General features: G+C 46.4%; 1 long non-coding RNA gene across 4 annotated transcripts in view; it reads left to right on the forward strand.

Moving 5' to 3' along the window:
* Positions 1–1,670: 1,670 nt before the first annotated feature.
* LOC138756503 (uncharacterized) overlaps positions 1,671–23,166 on the forward strand; it is a 38,172-nt gene continuing 16,676 nt past the window's right edge. The window contains exons 1-3 of one of the 4 annotated variants that reach the window (XR_011353114.1): positions 1,671–1,813; positions 20,071–20,279; positions 20,945–21,015. This is a non-coding gene — a long non-coding RNA (uncharacterized lncRNA). Of the gene's footprint in view, positions 1,814–17,547; positions 17,910–20,070; positions 20,280–20,944; positions 21,180–23,166 lie in introns of those variants that run through there. The other 3 variants (XR_011353112.1, XR_011353113.1, XR_011353115.1) reach the window with 3 other exon arrangements.

The raw sequence follows: 23,166 nt of genomic DNA on the forward strand, positions 1-23,166 counted from the left end.
AACACTCCCCATTTCACTCTTTCTCCATCTCACTCTCTCACACACTCTCCCTTCTCTCTGTCTGTCTACTCTCTCCCCATCTACCTCTCTCACCCTCCCTCTTGCTCTCTCACACACACTCTCTCTCTCTCTCTCTCTCTCTCTCTCTCCCCCCCACCCCATCGTCCCTCTCTATCAACACAGGAACACCTCAAGGATGCGTGCTTAGCCCACTCACTAGACACATGACTGTGTGGATTGGCACAATTCAATTTTAATTTCAATATATTAATTTAGACAAAAAGCACAATAACAGGCCCATCTGGCCCAATAGCCCATGTCACCTAAATACCCCAATTAACCTTGGACCCCAGTACATCCCCATCTACAAATTTGCCAATGACACCACAGTTGTCGGCAGAATTACAGACAGCAACGAGGCAGTGTACAGGAAGGAGTTAGATCAAGTCATGACAAGTCACCTTTATTTATCGTTCATACCATGCTCGCACGGTAAAGATGAGATAGCATTTTTCCAGGACCATGGAGCATATTTACATAGAGATAAGTTAGAATAGAAGTTAAGCACATTAAAATATCAAGATGTATATAATAAAAGTCCACAGTTCACTATCCACATCTGTACTGGGAGTTCAGGAGTCTGATGGATTGGGGAAAAAAACTGTTGCCCAATCTGGATGCAAGGGCCCGAGTGCTGCAGTACCTCCTTGCAGATGGCAGCAGGGAGAATAATTTACAATACATCCTCTGCAGAACGTAGTGAGAATGAAGGGTGGGAGGTGAACTTTCCTCAGCCTTCGCAGAAAGTAGAGGTGCTGCTGGGCTTCCTTGGCTATGGAGCTGTTGTTAAGGGACCAGGTGCACTCCAAGGAACTTGATACTGCTGGCGACCTCAACGGTCGAACTGTCAATGGTCAACTGGTGGAGTGATGTCACCACAACAACCTCACACTCAACATCAGCAAAACCAATTGTGGACTTCAGGAAGGGGGAAGGAAACAGAAGAACACAAACCAGTCCTCACTGAGGGGTCAGTAGCGGAAAGGGTTAAGAATTTCAATTTTCTGGGGTGGGGGGGGTGTCGTCAACATCTCTGAGGTTCTGTCCTGGGGCCCCGATGTCAATGGAATCAAAAAGAAGGCTCACCAGCAGTTAGACTTCGTGATGGGTTTGAGGAGATTTGATATGTCATCAAAGATGCTTGCAAATTTTTACAGGTGTACGGCAGAGAGCATTCTGACTGGCTGCATTACTGTCTGGTACGCGGCACCAATGCACAGGAAAAGAAAAGACCACATGGACGTCAGTCTCCACTCCATCAAGGACAACTGCAAGAGGCGGTTTCTGAGGAAAGCAGCCTCTATCCTCAAGGACCCCCACCGCCCAGGCCATGCCCTCTTCACACTGCTACCATCAGGGAAAAAGTACAGGAACCTGAAAACGAGCACCCAGTGACACAAAAATTGCTCTGTCATCCGATTTCTGAATCGTCATTGCACCACAGACACGGCCTCGCTTTCTCTTCTTTTTTTGCACTAATTTATTTATTTTAAAATGTAAATGTTATTGCAATATTTGACCTGTGACACTACTGCAAAACAATGGGTTTTGTGACATGTTCGTGACAATAAATTCTGATTCTGATTTTCTCTCTCTCTCTGTCTGCTAGAATGCAGTTTGTTTTCTTTCTCTAATCTCCAGTCTCTCAACCAGCAGCCACACTCCACAAAGATCTCAGTGCTCAGTGATTGTGTTCAAGTTCAATGCCGGGTTCTTCACCTGGTTGAATTCTCTCCCATCAGTGATAACACAGGTAACTCCTTGTCCAGACCCAAGGGCATTTAAGGGCAGCATCTTTGCTGGGCTCGAACCACTTATAGTCAAGATGAACAAGGATGTTACTGAACCATAGTGGCAGTTCAGTGGTTACACTTTCTGCTGGTTGTAGCATTTATTTGATGAATGGAGGTGTCTCGGTAATACAACTAGTAGGACCATGGCCTCACAACCCCAGTGACCCCAAGTTCAATCCTGACCTTGGGTGCTGTCTGTGTGGAGTTTGCATGTTCTCCCTGTGAACAAGTGAGTTCCTCCCTTATTCAAGCTTCTCCCCATTTCTCGCCATTCCCGATGAAGAGTTTTGGCCCAAAACACGATCGTCTACTACCTTCCAAGGATGCTGCCTGGCTTGCTGAGTTCCTCCAGCTCTTTGTGTGTCCACAGTTTAAGCCCATACACTGAGGTACAGTGAGAAAGTTGATTTTACGAGCAGCCCAGCTGGCCAAACCATTCATAGTACAGCAGTGAAAACACAGTACAGAGTGGAAAGTCACAGAGAGGACAGAGCAGAGGCCACATTATTTCACTGGTGTGAGATTCATTCGGGACTCTGATGACAGAGGCAAAGAAACTCCTCCTGAAGCAGTTGTTGGGCGAACTCACACTGGTGAACCTTCCCAGCAGGCTTCAGAATATGGTGCCGACGTCAACCAGGTCCTGCCAGCTTCAATGAGGCAGAGGCGGCTTGTGTGCCAGGATCAGCCAGCGGCAGAAGAGGCCAGTGTAAAAGGGCTTAATCCTCACAGTGAGCTCCTGGCCAGAGCGAGTGGATGGCCATAGACATTGCATTCTTGCTGTAAAGTCCAGCCTAGCCCAGTGTTGGATTCCACATGGGGGAAGAGGTCTGTGGCCTCAGGGACACAACGAGTGCAAGGGAGGGGGAACAATATCCTTTTCAAGAGGATTTAAATTCCCCCTTCTCCCTGCTCCAGTTTGGAACTCCTCCAAGCATCTAATCAGGTAATTAGTTCTCCTGGCCGCTGTGCTCCAGTCGTCCCCCTGGCTCTGTCGGAGAACAAGCTGATAGATTTTATTCTCCTTCATGCTGGCTTGCTGGCAGTGGAGGGAGTTGCAAGCGGAGTCTTAGTTCACTGGCTTGCTTTCTCCTGAAGGTCTTGTTGTGCGAATTGGGACAAACATTCTAGTTCAGCAATGGGTTTGGACGGAGATTGTTTCATTAAATCCCGTACCTTCTGCTAATCCTTTCCAGCTGAAACATGCTCATTCCTCTTCAGGCAGAGTATTAAGAGCAAAGCTGCATTTCCATAGCTACCATTACCTTCCTCAGTCCAAACATCTTGCAGGCAGTGAGTTGCCAGGCGTGCAGCCACTTCTAAAATTCAAGAAGCACAACGTCTTTACAGCGCCAGCAATCAGGACTGGGATTCAAATCCCATGCTGTAAGGAGTTTGTATTCTCCCCGAGTCGGTGTGGGTTTTCCATGGGGGCTGCAGTTTCCTTTGAAACCAGTACATACTGGTTCGAAATGTACCAGATGTGCTCTGGTTTGAATCGGGAATCATGGTTTAAAAGCTCAGTCTGAACAAAGAAACCGAATGAGGCTGGGTTATCTTGGGTTTTCCACACTCCCAGGTCAGTCACTGTTCTTTGGGACAAGATCACTGCAGGTGAGGGAGGGTTTGGGGACAGACCGCCTGTCAATTCTAGTGGTGCAGTTGGGAGAAATCCTGGGCCGTTTGCTGAAGAAACAACAAAGACTTTTGCTCAGGGGATATAGTGTGATCTTTCTTCCCCAGTTTTAAATGTAAACCTTCAGCATTGTAACAGGCCCTTTTGTCCATGAGCCTGTGCTGCCCCATTACACCCAATTGACCTACAATGCCCAAACATTTTGAAGGGTGGGAGGAAACTGGACCACTCAGAGGAAACCCATGTAGATACGTGGAGAATGTTCAAACTCTTTACAGACAGCGCAGGATTCGAACCCCGGTTGCTTGCGCTGTAACAGTGTTGCACTAACCACTATGCTAACCACTCGGCCTCTTGAGCCTCGTTGTGTTTGATGTTTGAGGAAGTGAGGTGGCTATGATGTCCTTCAGCTCTTGAATGATGTAATAGTATTATACTAACTGCTTCACCAACCGTGTTGTCCAATTATCGGAGTAAAATGAGTGATGTAGGAAAGAAATTTGAACTCCTTATGGCAGGGGGTTGCAAACTGGGGGACATGGAACACAATAGCTGAAAACGTGGTGGTAACTTCCATTTCAATCGGAAATCAGGTATATAGAGGCAGATTCATACAGCAAGAAAACAGGCCCTTCGGCCCAACTTCATCTTGGCTGCTCAAAATCTCTCTCCCGCCCAGTTCCATCTGACTTCATTTGTCCCAATCTTATCCATTTATCAATCCAAATTTTCCTTAAATGTTGCAATTGCTCCTTCCTCAGACACACCCTCTGGCAGCCCAATCCATATATCCACCACTCTCTGTGTTAAAAGAAAAGGTTACCCCCCTGCCCCCCCCAGGTTCCTGATAAATTGCTGCACCGTCATCTTAAACCTATGTCCTGATACTCTGCAATCCCCGGATTTAATCCTTTCATGATTTTGAACTGCCCTCATCCTCCTGAGCTCTCAGGAGCTAATTGCTGAGTCCTGGCAATGGCCTTGTAGATCTTCTCCGCTCCTTTGCCAGCTTGACAACATCTTTCCCATTGCATGGTGGCCAAAACTGGACACAATACTCTAAATGGGAACTTGACCAATTGCAATATGACTTCCCAACCTCATTCTCAGTACTTTGACTGATGAAGGCCAACGCACCAAGAGCATTTTTGACCACCCTGAATAATTATGTTGACACTTTCAAGGCACTTTCAAGGCCCTGTACTCCCACATCCCTACCAGCACCTCACATTTCTCTGTGTTAAATTGCACCAACCATTTCTCTGCCTATCAGCCCGGCTGATCAAGATTCTGCTGTAATCTTCATTCTCTACAATACCAGACACTTTAGTCTCATCTGCAAACTTGCTAATCATGTCATGTATGTTTTCATCAAAATAAATAATTGATATATTGCTATCCTCAGTGAGGACTGACGCAAAATGATGCTGGAGAAATTATAATGGGGAGCAAAAAGATGGTAGAGGAATTAAATGAGTATTTTACGTCAGTCTTCCCTGAAGACAATAGCAATATACCTGATAGTCAAAGGTCTCAGGGAATAGAATTGTACTGTCAAGATAACTCGAGAGATTGTGCTTAGTAAGCTAAATGGACTAAAGATAGATAAGTCTCCCAGACTGGATGAGGTGCACCCATGCGTTCTGAAGGAGGTGGCATTGGAGATTGTAGAGGCACTGGAATTGATTTTCCAGAAATCAATAGACCCTGGAAGGTTGCAAATGTAGTTTTGCTGTTTAAGAAAGGAGGGAGACAGAAAAAAGGAAATGATAGGCCTATTAGTCTGACGTCCGTAGGTGGAAAGTTATTGGAGTCGAATCTCAAGGACGAAGTTATGAAATAGCTCGAGGTACATGGCGTGATAGGTCCAAACCAGCATGGGTTCACAAAAGGAAGATCCTGCCTGACTAACCTATAGGGAATAAAGGGATCCTGTTCTGGCCGGTTGCTGGCTACTAGTGGTGTTCCGCAGGGGTACGGTGTTGGGGCCACTTCTTTTTACAATATATGTTGATAATTTAGATAATGGATTGAACGGTTTTGTGGCTAGTGTACAAGCCTAAAGGACCCCAAAACCCAGCAGCAATAGATATTCACCAAGACAAGTAGTTACTTAAACAAAAGTTATTTTTAATGATCTTTAAACATGGAAACAGAATCACGCTTTAACTTATCTCTATTAACCTAACTAACCCAAATTAACCCCCTTCTAATTCTAAGCGCACGTGTATGTAATGTGTGTGTAAATTTAAGAAAAGTTCTTTGGTTAACAGTTCAATCTCACTTCTCATTCCTCCAAGTTCTCTGGTTGCAGGCAATTCTTATACTGTGCACAGAACTTAACATCTATAAAGTTCACCAGGCTCTGGAGCTTGAAAGGTAAATGTTTACCACTCACGAAAGTTCTTGTAGGGTTTGCAGAGAGAGATTTGTTGTTCCAGGATTTCCACAACTGAGGTACCACCATTAGTCACCTCAATGTCTTGCTGATGAAACTTGCCCCATCAGGGTTCTCCAGATGATAACCTCTTTCTTTCAGGCTACCACAGAATTGCTTTCTGTTTCGCATATTCCAAGAGAAATATCAGAGAGATAGCATTTCCAGCCATCCGTCACTCTGGAGCTTTGTTTCAGCTGTGACTGTTCACTCTTTCTCTCTCTCTCTCTCTCTCTCTCTCTCTCTCTCTCTCTCTCTCTCTCTCTCTCTCTCTCTCTCTCTCTCTCTTCATCTTCCAGCAGCTAGAAAGCCCATGTGACTCTCTCACTTGCCACAAAACCCCCATTTTCTCCAGTAAACAACAGGAGTTAGTCTTTTGTTCCCATCTGTTGTCTTAGTTAAACAAAACTTCTCATTGACCTTTGAGTGAGCACCTTGCAGAAAGGTCAGAAGCCTTGTAAAAATGTTCAACACTGACGACCTGTCTCTAGTCGATTCATTTGATGACATCATTTCAATTAGCAGCTACTTGTGAAATATGCATAGCATTCCCCATACTTTCTGTAAAGTTTACTGAAAATGAATTCTTCAGTATTTCAAATAAGATCTGTTTTAAAATGTAACCTACTCTAATTTTACCAATTATCTCCCAAATATTCCATTACACTAGGTTTGCAGATGCCACCAAGTTAGGTGGTGGAGTAGAAAGTGTTGGAGAAGTCAAAAGATTGCAGGAGACTTGGACAATTTAGGAGAGTGGGCAAAGAAATGACCGATGAGATACAATATTGAGAAATGTATGGTTGCACATTTTGGAAGAGGAAACAAACAAGCAGATTATTATTTGGATGGGGAGAAAATTCAAAATTCAGAAATGCAAAGGGACTTGGAGGTCCTCGTGCAGGATAATCTAAAGGTTACCCATCAGATTGGATCGGCAATAAAGAAAGTGAATGGTGTGTTGGCATTCATTTCAAGAGAAATAGTGTTCAAGAGTAAGGAGGTGTTGATGAGGATCTATGGGGCACTAGTGAATTGTGTGCAGTTTTGGGCCCCTTAGCTTAGAAGGGATGTAATAATGTGGGAGAGAGTCCAGAGAAGATTTACCGGAATGATTCTTGGAATGGAAGGGCTAACATATGAGGAATGTTTAGCACCTCTTGGACTGTATTCATTGGAGTATAGAAGAATAAGAGGGGATCTCATAGAAACATAGGATTGGCCGCAGTAGTTGTGAATAAGATGCTTCCCTTGGTGGGTGAATCTGGAACAAGAGGGCACAGTCTTAGAATTAGAAGGTACCCATTTAAAACAGAGATGAGGAGAAATTTCTTTAGCCAGAGGGTCATAGATTTGTGGAATTTGTAGACTGTGCCCATCTGCTGTGGCTCCACACAGAGTTGCCACATACAGCTGTGGAGGCCCGATCATTAGGGGAGTTTGAGGGGAAGATTGATAGATATCTAACTAGTCAGGGTATTGAGGGATGTGATGAAAAGGCCGGAAATTGGAGCTAGATGTGAGAACAGTTTAGGGTGGAGTTGTGGGGCAGACCTGATGGACTGAATGGCCTACTTCTGTTCCTTGTGATCTTGTGATATAGGTGACGAACACCAATGGACCCAGGATTGGACCTTAAGGCACACCACTAGTCACAAATCTCTAGTCCAATAAACAAGCTTCCACTACCATGTTCCTCTTTCTTCCCTGAAGCCAATTTTCTGTCCCTTTTTCTCTTTCCCCTTCGGTCCCCTTGGGTTCCAGAGCAGTCTGCTGTGCAGAACCTTATCGAATGTCTTGCTGAATTATATATTTACCACATCCACTGCTCTGTCATCGATAATGCTCTTGGTCACATGGAACATAGGACAAAGACAAGGACACCACAGTACAGGCCCTTCAAACCCACAATCTTGTGCTGACCTTCATAAAGCTCCATCTGATTTGTGAAACATAACCTCACGCTATCCTGATCCTCCCTCACCAATCTTCGTCCACCCAAGTGCATGCATGTCTTCTCCCACAGAATACCTTTTGTAACTGACCCACCCACAGACGGTAGACTCCCTGGCCAGGATTTCCCAAGCTTTTCCCTCAGCCCTTCTTGAATAGAGGCACAACATTTGCCACCCTCTGGCCTTCTGGCACCTCACCTGGACTTGATATACACCTCAGGCAGAGCATCTGCAATTTCCTCTCTAGCTTCCCAGTCTCCTTGGAGATATCTGATCAGCCCCAGGGGACTTCATAATCATCAGGACTTTCATCGCCTCCTCAACTATAATACTGACTGTTCTCAAGACGATACCATTAACTTCCCCAAATTCCCCAGTCCTCGTGCCTTTCTCTGCAGCAAAAACAGTGGAGATGTTACTCACTCCGGACTGTGCCCATCTGCTGTGGCTCCACACAGAGTTGACCACATCGATTCCTGAAGGGTTCCATTTCTTTTCTCTGTTGACCTTTTTCCTTCGATGGATTAACCTTAATGTTATCTTCCAGAGCCATCTCCTCCCTTTGCTCTCCTGATTTTATTTAGCCCTCTCAATTTCCGAAACCCCTCCAGGTATCCGCTTGATCCCAGTTGATTATTGCCTGCCTCATAACTCCTCTTGCTCTTGACCAGAGCCTGAATTTCTCTCATCACCAACTCTTGCATGACTGACCCTTCACTCTAATAGCAATGTCCAGGTCCTGGATTCTTGTCCACACACTTTTATAAGTCTTGTCTCTCTCCGTATCTTAAACCTAATCGAACGATGACCGCAAGGGCTCAGCCACGAGCACCTCATCCACTTGTCCTTCCCACTTTCCCAGGACTAGGTCAGGCCTTGCCCTCTCCTGTGGGGAGAAAAGTTGGAGGGTGACAAGGAGCTGGGGAGGTCTGATGCCTAGATGATGGACTGAGTGGCTGGCATATGGGCTGTGTGATTTTCTCCAGCAATTGGTCAAGCCCGTGCCTGGATCTCCTGGTTTCAGCTGCCGTTGTTCCACTGGAAGGTGCAAGGGTTGGTTGCCTGATTACCATGTTTTGGTGTACTGTATCTCAGCTCAGCAGGTTTCTCATTCAGAACAATAGGGCCCTGCAGCAGACAATGATTTACCTGATTGGTGTTGAGACTGCAGTCTGCTCTGCATTTATCAAAATAGTCATTAAGCAATAACCCTGCGCAGGTAGTAATGAAAAGAATTGCTCACAGTCTGAGCGTGCTTGTTAACAAATAGTTGTCAGATCCTTTATCTGCATTGCTGGTGCATCTGAACATTTTTTCCGCACACTCTCAGGTGACCAGAATGAAGAGAACTTTCTGAATTTAGCCCTCAAACTTTGCATTGAGCAGTATAAGCTATTAGTTGGGCTTAAGTGCTGAAGATTCGGCTTGAGAGGTTTGACGAGAAGGCTGTGCAGAGTTACCGGTAAGAGCAGGGCAGTGGGGATGTCCGTCAGGGCAGAAGTCTGCACCTCCTGCAGGATGTGGGACATCAGGGAGACGTCGAGTGTCTACGCCTGTGGGAAGTGCTCCTGACTGACTGGTGTCTGGGAATTGAAGCTGGAGTTGGACAAATTCCAAATCAGAAGGGAAGTTGATAAAAGATCACAGATAGTGGTTACAGTGAGGTGATCCCACCTGAGGCTCAGGCTGCGAGTAGCTGGGTGACCACTGGGAAAGGTCAGTGCAGGTTTCCCTGCGGCCATCCCCACTCCTGGTAACAGGGATGTTGTGTAGATACTGATGGACCTTTCAGAGAATAGCAATGACACCACGACAGGCAGGGAACGGTGGAGTCCGGCAGAGCAACAGAAGGCCTTTTTACTGCTGAAATCCCACATCATGGCCGGCTCAAGTTAAAAAAAATGGCAATGCTATCTTTTATGGTGATGAGCTATGATGCGGATCCCGCGGTGCCTTTACGCAGAGCTGATCAGGATCTGGCTTCCAGAGCTGAGGGAGGTGGGACGAGTGGTGCAGTAGCACCACCTACCACCATGACGACAAGCATACGTATCGAAAAGGGAAAGCGGCCTATACTCGACAATGAGCAGGTAAAAGCGCTAGTGGAGATATGTGCAAGCAGCCTGAGGACTCAGGCAGACCTCCTGCATAATGTAATCGCCTCTATTAAGCATATGGTTTTAAAAAAAAATTGCACTGCTGGGTCACAGGCTAAGAGCGTCTTCACCACATTATAAGCCTCCCCACTTGTAGCTCCTTTCAGTGGCATCCAGCGACCTCACCCCATCTCTGAGTCTGCCCTCTGGGCGGATGGAAGCTGGAGTGAATTCGACCAGTCCATCTGCCTTCAGACTTTTATGGAGGTAAATTCAACGATGTAAAGACAGAGAAGCTCTGCCTTTAGATTTGCCTTTATAAAAGTGGTTAGTGATAGGAGACTCCATAGCAAGAGAAATACAGGATGGCGTTTTGTCTCTGGGTGCCAGGATCAAGGATATCTCTGAGAGGGTCCAGAACATTCTCCAGGGAGAGTGTGAGCAGTCAGAGGTCATTGTGCACATTTTGATCTATGACATGGTCAGAAGAAAGGAAGTGAGTGAGATGAGGGAGCAAGGGAGCAGGACCAAGGGGGTAGTGATCTCTGGGTTAATCCCAAAGCCACATGCTGGTCAGGTTAGTAGAAAGATAGGCCAAGATGGTGCAGGGATTGGTTTTTGGGTCATTGGGATCTCTTCTGGGGCAGCAGTGACCTGCACAAGAGGGACAGGTTACCTCTGAACTGGACAGGGACCAGTCTTTGGGCAGGGAGGTTTGCTTCTGCTTCTTAGAAGGTTTAAATGAGATTGGTAGAGGGCTAAAGATCAGAGCAGCTATGAGGCAGATGGAGGTTACACTGTCCTCAAAGTGAGCAAATGTACCCATACATGGGTAGGCAAGAGTACAGCAAAGAGAGAGGAAAGACACATAGGTTAAATTGTCTTTATTTCAATGGAAGAGGCATAACAAGTCAGGCGTGGTCTGGCTTGAGACCATGTTTTACAGCCATAACAGAAACGTGGCTGAGAGAAGGCCAAGGGTGTCTGCCCATTGTTCCAGGATACAGATGTTGCAGAGGGGCAAATAAGAGAGGATGGGGGCTTGCATTATGGATAAGGGGAAGATATAACATTAGTGCTTAGAGATAATATTCAGATCATCCAGTGAAGCTCTAAGAAGGGAAAGGTGGGGAGGGGGAGGGGGAGGCTGGATTACAAGTAGTCAATGGGAATTGGGAGAATAGGGAAATTGCAAACATCTGTAGGAATAATAATGGAGACTTTAACTTCCCAAATGTTGGCTGCAGTAGACATAGTAGCTCAAAGGGCTCTGGTGTCTACTCCTGTGGGAAGTCCTTCCTCAATCAATATATTGAGGGTTCAACACTGATTCTCCTCTTAGGAAATGAGATGGGGAAAGTGACTGAAGTGACAGTGGGGGGAGCACTGTGGGTCCAGTGACCAGAACTCCATTAGTTCTGGGGAATGATGGGGCTGGGCCACATGTCATAATCTTTAAAATGGGGCAAGGATCATTTTGGAGCAATCAGTCAGGAACTTTAAGTAGACAGGAGGTTTTTTTTAATGCAGAATGCTGGGTGTCTGGAAGACATTTCCAGATGGTGGAGTAGGTATATCCAAAAGTTCTCAGATAGGTACAGGATGTGGGGCGCTGAGGAGGCAGCAAGCAAGCACCAACTCCAAAGACTGCTCAACAGGTTTTGTTCCAGTAAAAGTCTGAACACCAGTTCATGCCTTGGTGTTTCCCGTGTGACTGGCTCAGGAGGGGCCGGCTCAGGTTTCTATTCAGGTCGGCTGATTGAAAGTCGGCCAGGTGGAGTCAGCCTCTTAGGTGGTCTTCCTGCAGGTACAGAGATCACCCCCTGCAGTCGGCTGGAGGTCGTATCACCACAAAGGGTGTGAAGTAGGGAAGGGTTAGATTGTGGGTTACATGTGTTAGCACAACATCAAGGGCTGAATAGCCTTGAAGTGCCAGTTGATGAAGTAGACAAAGATGATGTGGTCAAACAATAATCATGGCTTTTATTAGCAGAAACTCATGGTTCAATAATGAAAGACAATAGGTGCATATACAGTTATACCCAAGGGGAGTGTCCTTAACAGTAGAGAAAATGCACAGCCAATGTTAGTACAGCAAGGCTCTCCAGAGGGGAGACAGGCAGCTTGGCAGACATTCACCATAGGCCTGCACTGTGCTGTAATGTTCCATTTTCTATTAACTTGCAGAGGTAGATTGGGAGAGATGTCTGCAGATGAGGGGAGGAATGGAAAGTGGGACATTTTTAAAGGGGAAATAGCAGGAGTCCAGGCACTGCATGTTCCTGTTAGGCTGAAGGGCATGGCTGATAAGTATAAGTTGTATGAGGGGTATTGAGTCTCTGGCCAGAAAAGGTGGAAGCTTACATCAGATTTAAGATGTCAGATCAAACAAAATCCTTGGTGAGTACAGGACGCATAAAAGGATGCTTGAGAAGGAAATCTGGAGGGCAAAGGAGGACATGAGATGGATCTGGCAGGCAGGGTGATTCCCCAAAGATTCCACAGGGATATTATGGACACATATGGAAAGAATCAGTCCCATTAAAGATCATCAAGGCAGTTGTGTGGAGCCACCGGAGATAGTGGTATTTTGAATGAATACTCCTCATCAGTCTTTACTGTGGAGAAGATCACGGAGGGAAGGAAATGGAAGGAATGAGTGGAGAGTTGCTGAACCATATTAGAATGACCAGGGAAGAGGTCTTGGCGGCCTTGGAGCACATTAAAGTGGACACGTCTCCAGGGCCAGATGAACTGCGTCCTTGCACAGTGTGGGAAGCTGGGGAAGAAATCACAGAGGCCCTTGATGAGATATTTCCATCAATGTTGGCCTCAGATGAAATGCCACAAACTCAAATGCTGTTACTAAAAAAAAGGGGGTAGCAAGACCAAGTCAGGGAACTGCAGGCCCGTGAGCCTGACATTGCTGATTGGAAAATTGCTGCAGGGATTCTGAGGGACAGGAACAAGCAATGTTTGGAAAGCAAGGGACTAATTGGAGGTAGTCAGCATGGCCGATCATGCCTCTCAAATCAGATAGAGTTTTGTTTTAAGAGGTTACAAGAGGGTTGATGAGGGCAGGGCAGTAAATGGACTTTAGCAAGGTACCCACATGGCAGGTTAGTCGGTAAGGTTAGATCTCATGGGATTCAAGGTGAGCTGGACTGTTGGATTCAAAGTGGCTTCATAGAGGAAGGGTAGTGATGGAGGGATGCCTTTCTGATTGGAGGCCTGTGTCCAGAGGTCTGCTGCAGAGGAGTGTTGCTTCTGAGTCAGCTACTATGCATAATTTCTTGAATATGGCAACTCAGGCGGATAAGGTGGGGCAGAGATATCTTTATTAGCCAGGGGAGAGTACAAAAGTTAGGAATTCATGATTCAGCTTGACAAAGCATTGGTGAGACCACACCTAGAGTACTGTGTGCAGTTCTGGTTACCCAGAGATAGGAAGGACATCAATAAATTGGAAGGGGCGCTGAGGAGATTCAACAGGATGCAGCTGGGATTGGAGAGGTTGGATAGGCTGGGTCTTTATTTCCTTTGAGTGAAAGACGCTGAGGGGTGATCTTATAGAGTTTTACAAAGTCATGAGTTGGAGCGGGACTGTACGAGAGTGGGTGCTGCGCTGGTGAGTTTGTTTTCCAGCCAACGGGATTTAGAGTAAGAGTGCATGACAGCAGGACAGGAAATGTAGGTACAAGTGGGGGCGGCCATCATTGCCCCATCCATCGTGTGAGTGGGGAGTTGAAACTTTGACTCAAGAGGCTTCGGTGAGAAGAGGCAAAGGAGAGACTCTGGTGAGATTTTATTGTATTGGTGCCAAGGTAGTATAGTCAGAATGACAAAAGGGTTAGTGGAGCGTTCATCTTATGGAATGTGGGAATTCTGGGAGACTTGCCATCTCCCTGGCACCGACATCTCACGAGGTCCATCGAGCTTCATACATGGGTGTTACAGGGAATCAGTCATTCTGAAGCTGCAGAAGGCAGGGTGATCATCAGGAGAGGGAAAGCAAAACCAAGCAGGCTGGTAGAGTAGGACATCCTGAGGCCGTTCCCCTCAGTAATAGGTATACCTCATTGGATACTGCTGACCTACCAGCGCTCAGTGTCATAGTTTTGGAGGTGCTGATTCTGATCTGGACTCCTTGAGGTCTCCCCATCAGGAAGTTGAGAATCCAATTGCAGAGGGAGGTGTTTTGACCCAGCAGGCCCAACCTCCATATCAGGTATTGAGGTATGAATGTGTTGAACGCCAAGCTGAATTCAGTAATAGCATTCCAACATAAGAGTCTTTATTTTCCAGGTGGGTGAGGGCTAGATGGAGGGCGGTGGTGATGGCATCATCCGTAGAGTTATATGCGAATTTCGGGGGGTCCAGTGAGGTGGGCAGCTTGATGTGCCCCCTGACGAACCTCTTGAAGCACTTCATGATGATGGACGTGAGTGCGACACGACGATAATCATTGAGGCAGGTCACAGATGTCTTCTTTGGTACAGGGACAATGGTGACGGCTTTGAAGCACATTGGGACCGTGGTGCGACTCAGGGAGTAGGTGTCGGTGAGAATAATCAGCTAGCTGAGTTGCACATCCCCTGAGCACTCTGCTGGGAATATCATCAGGGCCTGCAGCTTTCCGTGGGTTGACTTTGCCTAGTTCTCTCTTAACATTGGCCACTATAAAACACAGCATCTGATCCTTTGGAAGAGGGGTGGTCCTCTCCACCGCCACTTTGTTTTTCACCTCAAACCCCGCGTGGAAGTTGTTCAGTTCATCTGGGAGGGAGGTAAAACCAGCACAGGCAAATGTGGTTGGTGATATCTTGGATGCCCTTCCACATGCGTCGGATGTTCTTTCTGCCTCCCTGATGGCCTTAGACAGCCTGGCTCTTGCCATCGCTAGGGCTGCCTTGTTGCCCACTCTGAAGTCCGCGTCTCAGTTCCTGAGCCGCACACGCACCTCTGCAGTCATCCATGGCTTCTGATTAGAGTGAGTAGTGAAGGACTTGGGTACAGTGACTTACTAATGTAACTGGTCACTGTTGCCGTATTTATGCAGATTGATGTAGTCACCATCGGTTGCTGCTTCCTTGAACATGTGCCAGTCAGTGAGCTCAAAGCAGTCTTGAAGTGCACGAATATCTCCTGCTGGCCAGGTTTTAACCTGCTTCAGGACTGGTCTGGAATGACTAGCTAACGATCTGTATGCCGGGATTAGCATTACAGTGATGTGGTCTAAGTATCCGAGGTGGGGTCGGGGTTCTGATACATGTCAGAGATGTTCTGATCCACGATCGTGCAGCCAAACACAGCTTGAACCACATCATCAAGTTTGATGACGACACAACAGTGGTGGGCCTAGTCAGTAAGAATGAGCAGGCAACGTACAGAGATGAAGTACAGACACTAACGAACTGATGCAGAGCAAGCAACCTGTATCTGAACGCTATGAAAACAACAAAAGAGATGTTTGTCGATTTCGGAGGGCCCAGGGAGATCACGGAGAACCATTGATGGCTCCATCATTGAGGTCATCCAGAGTATAAATTTCCTTGGAGTGCACCTGACAGAGAACCTCACCTGGTCCCTTAACACCAGCTCCATAGCCACGAAAGCCCAGCAACGCCTTTACTTCCTGCGAAGGCTGAGGAAATTTCATCTCCCACCCTCCATCCTCACTACATCCGACTGAGGATGTACCGAGAGCATCCTGTGCAACTGTATCACCACCCAGTTTGGTATCTGTAGCTCCTCGGACTGCAAGACCCTGCAGAAGATGGTGAAGTCAGTAGAAAAGACCATTGAGGAACCTCCTCCTAGCATGAAGGACATCTACTACACTCGATGCAGGTGGAAAGCAATAAGCATTGTGAAAGACTCCACACATCCCACAAGTAAACATCTGCCATCTGGCAGGAGGTACCGCAGCACTCGGGCCCTTATGTCCAGAGTGGGAAACAGGTTTTGTCCCCAAGCCATCAGGCTCCTGAACTCCCAGAACAGATATGGATAGTGAACCGTGGACTTACAGAGTCTACATCTCAATACCTTAATACTTTAACGTGTTAACTGCTTTCCTAACTTATATCTATGTAAATATGCTCTGTGGTCCTGGAGAAACATTATCTTGTCCTAATGTGCAATCACGGTATGAACGATAAATAAAACTGATTTGACTTTACCAGGGCGAAGCTGCAGTGACTGGCACTGAACCTGGCCCTGTGGCTTAGAAGGGAAGGAGAGAGAAAAGGAGATAAGGATTCAGTAGATAGAGGAACAGATAGGAGATCCTACAGTCATGAAAGCCACATCCAGATGATTTGTTGCCTCCCCAGCGCTAGGGTTAGAGACGACTTGGCATCCAGAAAGGGAGGGTGGAGCAGCCAGAAGTTGTGGTACATATTGGCATCAATGACGTAGTTAGGAAAAGGGATAAGGTCCTGAAGAGAGAATACAGGGAGTGAGGTAGAAAGCTGTAGACAAGACCTCACGGTAGAATTTCAGGATCTCTGCCTGTGGCACACACCAGTGAGGGTAAGAATATGGTATGGGTGTATAATTGGTGTTGGGGGCAAGGGTTCATGTTTTTGGATCATTGGGATCTCTTCTGGGGAAGGTAGGATCTGTTCAAAAGGGACGGGTTACATCTGAACTGGAAAGGGACAAATATCCTGGCAGAGAGGTTTACTAGAGCTGCTGGGGAGGGTTTGGCAGGGGGATGGGAACTAGTTTGCTCGGGCAGAAAATGGAGCAGATGGTGGAAAAGTTGATGCAATGTGTAGTGAGATTGAGAGGAAGGACAGGCAGTGGAAGGAACATAAATGTAGTCAGTTGGAAGGAATAAGTTTTAGGAATAAGTGAGATGAGCAGAGAGCTTGGATTAGTAGGTGGAATGACAAAATTGTGACCATTACAGTGACTTGGCTGATGCAAGGACAGGATTGGCTGATGCAGGTACCAGGGCTTTAGATGTTTCAAAGGGCTGGGGGGGGGGGGGTAAAAGAATGGGGGGTGGTGCATTTCTCATCAGGGTTAGTATTACAGCTGCAGAAAGGGAAGATGTTGAGGAGGGATTGTCTACTGAGTCAGTGTGGGTGGAAATCAGAAACAGGAAGGAAGAGATCACTCTATTGGGAGTAGTCTACAGGCCCTCAAATAGCCCTCGGGACATGAGAGCAGATGAGCTGACAAATTTTAAAATGTTGCAGAAATAACAGGGTTGTTATTATGGTAAACTTCAACGTCCCAAATATTAACTGTCACCTCCTGACTGCAAGAGGAATAGATGGGGCAGAATTTGTCATGTGTTTTCAAGAAGGATTCCTAACACAGTATGTGGACAAGCCGACTAGAGGAGGGGCCATTGTGAAGAGTTCAAGAAGTAACAAGTCCTGGACACGTGTTAGTAGTAGACTGCAGTCTTTATTCACAACAGGGAACATACTCACATACACTTACAAAGCACAAGCACTCAACTCATGCACATCAGACACTAGTGATAATCGCAAATCCCCATTGTGATGTGAGGGTTAAACAAGCAATACCCACCTCCTCCTCTGCAATAAGCAAGCATGGTGCACTGATCAACACAGGAACAATAATCTAGTTACAATTACTCCATCATCTCTTTTGGATATATGCCACAATAGCCCCCACCCTGTACCAGCATACACCTCACAAATGGTCTCCAGCATTGCCCATGGCTTGCAGCCTGGAGTGGAGCTTAGTGATCATCTCAAGACCAAGAGAAAGAGAGGGAAATATAGTTGTTCCACGTGGTGAGCTTTATACTGCAGCCAGCTGGGGGCCAATTCAGGGTACCCATGTAACCTAATTGTGTCTGGGGGACCAGTTCAGGTGCGACCAGATGAGCTATGAGAACCAATTGCGTGGCAGCCTCACCTACAGGTGGATCTAATCCTTCATTGACAGGTGAGGTGACTTCTGACCTGTTTCCTGCCCGAGAGGTCAGGTGACCTTCCATATAACAGCCATACTGGACCTAGTACTGGGTAATGAACCTATTTGGTGGGGGAGCATTTTGGTGAGAGTGACCATAACACCCTGACCTTTAGCATAGCTATGGTCAAGTCTAGGAATAGACCCATTCAAAACAGAAATGAGGAAGAATTTCTTTAGCCAGACTGGTGAATCTCTGGAATTTGCTACCGCAGGTGGTTGTTGGGTATATTTGAGGCAGATATTGATAGGTATCTAAATAGTCAGAATATCAAAGGTTATGGGGAGAAGGTAGGGGAGTGGAGCTGACTGGGAGAATGGATCAACTCATGATGGAATGGCAGAGTCATCTTAACAAGCTGAATGACCTAATTCTGTATCTTAAGGTCGAAAGTGTTTAATTGGGGAAGGGCTAATTTTGATGGGACTGGGCAAGAACTGGGGAGAGTAAACTGGGAACTGATGTTCTCGGGGGAGGGGGGGAAACACAGAAGTAATGTGGAGGATGTTGGGGGATTCTGGATAGTTTGCCCCACTGAGATAGGGAAAAGATGGCAGGATAAGGGAACCGTGGTTGACAAAAGTTGTGAGGCAGTTAATTGGGAGGAAGGATGTAGGATATTGAAAGGTTAGGAAGCAAAAAAATCAGGAATGGCTCATGAAAATTATATGGTGGCCCAGAATGAACAAGAAATTACTTAGGAGAGTTGGAAGGAGGTAGGAGAAGGTCAGGATTAAGGAAAACCCAAAAGTGCTTAATGCATACATGAAGAACAGAGGGATGGTGAAAGTGAAGGTGGGGCCACTTAAAGATAAAGGAGGGAACATGTTCCTGGAGACAGAGAAGGTGGGGGAGGCCTGAAATGAATATTTAAGAGGGACCTTAGTCAATAAGAGAACGGTATAGAACAAGCTTATGTGCTGCAGCACGTTGAGGTTAAGAAAGAGGAAGTACTGGATCTTCATAAAAACATTCAGATTGATAAGTCTCTGGAACCTGGATATACTCTAGGTTCCTATGGGAAGTGAGGGAAGAGATTGTTTGGGCATTGGCAATGATTTTTACATTGACCCTGGCCACAGGGGAGAAACCGAAGGATTGGACAATGGCAAAGGTTAGTTCCCATGTTTAAAAAAGGTAATAGGGATGAATTATAGACCAGTGAGTCAGTGGTGGGCAAACTATTGGGGAGGATTCTTCGAGGTAGGATTTACAAGCTTTTGGAGAAGCATATTCTCCTCAAGAATAGTTGGCATGGATTTTTGAGGGGTAGGTCATGCATCACAAGCCTAATTGAGATTTATTTGAGGAAATGACAATATGATGAAGGTTAGTCTCAAACCCAAAACGTCGGTTATATATTTTTACCTTTGCTATATAAAGGACACTGAGTTTCTCCAGCATTCACTCAGAGGATGGCCTCTCTCTCTGTAATAAGGTTCAGAAGCAGGTATAATTACAACATTCAAAAGACTTTTAGATGGATTTCTGAACAGGAGGGGCTTGCGTGGACATGGACAAATGGGATTAGTGCAGAATGCCTAATTGGTCAACATGGACTCCTGTTCTATCCACCTGATTCTATGACTTTCTAAGAATGAGGAGTGTGTTTCACATTCAATTCTCATGTTGGTGTGCAGGAATATTTCAGAGGGGACCAGAATGCAGGTTACAAGAACTGTGAGGATGGAGGAAGTTGTAACTTGTAGACAACATTCACAGAATGGTCCGTCAGGCAAATAGAGTTCACTTCAGTAGAGTGCAGGGTTAGTGATTTGAAGAGGACAAACAAGGCGGCGAGATGAATGTGACTTTGGCGTGGACGCCAAAAAGATCTGGAAGGTGGAAAAAATGGTTGATGCTGAAATTTCCTTAGTGATTTGGGATGAAATCTCCATTGATGAGAGAGGCAAGAAGGCAGCAGAGAATTAATGGGTAGCACGCTGCATTTGGAAAGGAGAGGTAACTGCAGAATGGCAGAAAGCATTAACTCGACAAGCAAAGATGGCATGGTTTTGATGGAGGATTGTACCTCTCCTCTGGACTGAGGTTCACATTTGAAAGGCTGCTTTGTTTAAGATGTTCAGTGCAATTGGAGCTCTTGTCAAATTCAGGTATCAATTGTCTCCACAGATAACTTGGATTTCCCAAGGGGCTTCCCATCCCAGGATTGACGAGGGCTGAAAATGCTTTGCTGGTTATTCGCAAAGAATGCAACAAGAACACCGGATTCATTTGAAAGGGGAAGGAATATCTAAAGTGGGTGCAGCAGTAGAGCAAGAATCGACAAGGTCAAATCAGCCTTGACCTTGACAAAGCAGCCCAATTGAGCATGGGAACATGTATGTACACTTGAACGAACCATACAATCATAGAACATTACAGCACAGAAAAAAAACCCTTTGGCCCTTCTGGTCTGTGCTGAATTATTATTCTGCCTAGTCCCACTGACCTGCACCCAGTCCATGGCCCTCCATACCCCTCCCATCCATGTGCCTGTCCAAATTTTCCTTCAGTGTTAAAATTGAGCCTGCACTCACCACATGAATGAAAATGTTTCTGGGCAACTCACCACTGTTCATTCATTAACGGCAGTGAAGGGGAATCTGCAAATGCTGGAAATCTGAAAGATATTTTAAATGCTCCTCAGGTCAGTCATCAAACCCAGGGAGAGAAATAGAGGCAATGTTTTGGATCAAGCAGCCTTGAGCTGAACTTGAAAAGGGAGAGGTTTTTACTTACATTTATTAATCCACATTTCAATTCAATTACAATGACGGGTCTTCATTGAATGCGGGGATGTGGGTACAGGGGTACGGCCACCATTTATTCCACCCCTTGAGAAGCCTCCAGCAAGAGATGACATTTATGAAAGCACACTCTCCAAATCTGATACTTGGCAGCCTATTTATTCCTGTAGATTGAAATCAGCAACTGCTTTTGTGAATTACGTCCTGAATTCCTTCCTTTTTCCATGTGCTATTTGGATTACTTCTTGCATTTTCAGGGATTCGACATCTTAAAGGAGCTTCAGAACAACGAGAGGCCTCCTGAGCACTTCACCATGGGAGTTCAGAGGTTAGCCACTTAAACAGGAAGAGCCCAAGCCTGAAACATTGGTGACCCTTTAGCTCCTATGGATGTGGCGTGACCTGCTGTGCTTCTCCAGCACATTTGTGGGTGGCTGAGGTGGGCCCGGGTGATGCTCATGGTGACTCTTTGAAACAGACAAAAGTTAAAGTGTAACATGTATATTACATTTTACTGCATGATCGCGTGACAGTAAAAAGCACTTTTAGAACCTAAGGAAAGGCTAAGTAAAGAGGGGTATTGCACTGTTTGAGAGGCTGAATGGCCTTCAGCCCAATAATATGAGCAAGAGCAGAGTGGGTCACTCAGCCCCAAGTGCAATACCATATAGAAGATGCCTGTAGATAGTTTGTCTCCTGAGCTGGAGACATATATCGTGCAAGGGGAGAGTTTTGCCAGTCTCTGCCTTGGTTAAGGTCGAGGAATGCCCCTGGTGAGGAGGGCAGCTGAGGACAGTTCCGATGAGAAAGACCAGACAAGGAATGTCCTGGTGAAGGAAACCAATGAGGAAGTTCCAGTGACCGAGGGCAAACATAGAAGGATATCTGCAGCAAAGAGAGAAAATGCTTATTAGTAACCAACCATACAGTTCTATTTAACCTGGAGAAATAGAAATATGACTCTCACATCATTAACCTGGCATGGTAGTAATTATCTCTGGGGCATGTGTCACCTCTACTGTCTGTGTCGTGATTCCCCAGCCTGGGGTTCCACAGGTACCAGAGGAGCATGACTGGGTGCAGTAACGAGCGGGAAAGTTAGCTGAACGCATTGGGCTGACCTTTGCGTGTAACTGCATCAGGCTGTGCGTGGGTCCAAAGTAGGAGGGCACTGAGCATCGCTACATGCTGATGTTCTACCTGCACCAGGTGTTGTGAAGGATGGGCCTAGCCCTGATGGTACACAAGGTCCCAGTCAGCTGGACTTCGCCACACCATGGAAAAGTTATTTCCACACCAACACCTTTAACCACAAATGCCATCAGACAGTGGTCAACATGGAGTGTCCTGCACATATTGGGACACGTGTGTGTGTGTGTGTATGTGTGTGTGTGTGTGTGTGTGTGTGTGTGTGTGTGTGTGTGTATGTGTGTGTGTGTGTGTGTGTGTGTCTGTCTGTCTGTGTGTGTGTGTGTGTGTGTGTGTCTGTCTGTCTGTCTGTGTGTGTGTGTGTGTGTGTGTGTAGGGGATGGGCGGGGGCGGGTCCCTGAGAAGAATGTCTAGGTCATCTGGAGAAATGCCTGTGCTCACAAACACCAGGACATGACCTGGCTGCAGGTGAGGGGAGACCTCCCAGTCAGATCCTTCCAATACAATGGGAACATCACCCCCAATGTGCATTGTCCCTGAGATGGAGGCGCTGTCAGAGGTCCTGTAATGACAGCATGCTGCTGGTGCAGACCTGGGAGAGCAGAGAGTGGAGACACGGTGCTGTTCCAAAGGGTTCAATCACCCAGTCCTAATGTCATCAGCTCAATACAGCCTTTAAACGTCTTGTTAAAGGAGCTGACATTGTCTTTACTCAAGATAGCGGCCCTTGTGCTTAGCTATGAGGGATTGCAGACTCCGTGGAGCAGCAGACTGGCACAGGGCATCAGAAACAGGAAGAATACTCCTAGTCGAGAAGGAGGAGTCGACCCTGCAGGGGAGGTGACCACCAGTAGCGGATAAGTGACTGAAGGTCCCACACAAACTTGCATCATGGGACTTGAGACTGGCTCATGGGAACTCGGCATCGGAGCAGGATTTGAGATGCTGTTGAGGGTTCCTGAAGGGCCTTGGGCGCTGAAAGTTTTGGATATGGAGCTCATGTTCGGTGACTGGATCAAACAGGAGTCTGTGCGGCTGCAGAGACTACAGGAACGCTGGAGGCAAATCCACGGACACTCGCTGATCCTAAAGGGACTCTCTTTTGCTTCTCCTTCTTTCTTACTGTAAGGGACGCCAGGTGACATTAATGGCAGTTCTTTGTCCCCTGTACTACAGGATCAGGTACTCCTTGACTTGCAACCTATGCGACTTACGTCCATCAGCACATATGACTGAAAATTTGTTTAAAAAAATATAACATTTATGTGATTTATGTTGTATTTGACAAACTATAAGAGCCAAAATGTGCACACTTACCTTGGTAATCGGC

Source organism: Narcine bancroftii, chromosome 3 (genome assembly GCF_036971445.1).
Source record: "Narcine bancroftii isolate sNarBan1 chromosome 3, sNarBan1.hap1, whole genome shotgun sequence".
NCBI lineage: Eukaryota > Metazoa > Chordata > Chondrichthyes > Torpediniformes > Narcinidae > Narcine > Narcine bancroftii.